General features: G+C 36.6%; 1 long non-coding RNA gene across 1 annotated transcript; it reads left to right on the top strand.

The window, feature by feature from the left end:
• Positions 1–3: 3 nt before the first annotated feature.
• Positions 4–531, top strand: LOC129571376 (uncharacterized). The gene is made up of 3 exons (XR_008688262.1): positions 4–141; positions 212–284; positions 426–531. It is a non-coding gene; the product is annotated as an uncharacterized LOC129571376 (long non-coding RNA).
• The last annotated feature ends 210 nt before the right edge of the window (positions 532–741 follow it).

Raw genomic sequence — 741 nt, 5'->3', positions numbered from 1 at the left:
CCTGGCGATTCGGGTGGACCAGTCGTTTCAAAAACAAATGGCAAAATTGTGGGCATAACTATAGGTATAAATGGAACAACAGGTGGTCGCGGAATGTTCCTTCCAATTACTCTATTTCTCGATTTTATTCATGACCCAAAGGTATCTCATCACAATGCCCCAATTTTTATTTCAACAACGCAAACAAAATCATTTTTTGCATTAATTTCAGAGCGTGAAACCACTTCCACCTTCGCTCACACCTAACGAAGCTAAATTTATAGCCGATATAACGGTACAGCCAAGTAAGTGTGCATTCGAAATTCGAACTAAATCTTGTCTTTAACGTCACTTTTTTTGAATTTTAAATAGTGGAGAGGCAAAAGTGGGGATTTTTCATGATTCATAAACGTTAATATTCATTCTGAGATGTTTTTCTATTACAGAATTTCTTACTGTTTTCAATTTTGCCGATACCGACGAAAACTTTCAACTCCAATTTAATGCAATCATTTTGTCGGAAACGGAGATTTTGACCTGTGCACATAATGTTCAAGGCGCCCCTTATGTCTATGTCTATGTAACCGTTAATAAACTATTAAGAAATGCGACAAAACTTAAAGTCACTAAAGACCAGATAGAAATTCATGAGAAATACGCATTTCCTGGAATGAAATTTGACATTGCCAAGATTACACTTAAAGAACCGTTGGAGTTCAACGATAACGTCGGCAGCATCGATTTGGTGGACAAAGATTACAA

The sequence above is a fragment of the Sitodiplosis mosellana genome, unplaced genomic scaffold (assembly GCF_009176505.1).
Source record: "Sitodiplosis mosellana isolate CC-2019 unplaced genomic scaffold, AAFC_SMos_1.0 Smas_scaffold_2220, whole genome shotgun sequence".
Classification (NCBI taxonomy): domain Eukaryota; kingdom Metazoa; phylum Arthropoda; class Insecta; order Diptera; family Cecidomyiidae; genus Sitodiplosis; species Sitodiplosis mosellana.
Note: the sequence above shows the minus strand (reverse complement) of the source record. Positions and strands in the feature narration are given on the sequence as shown.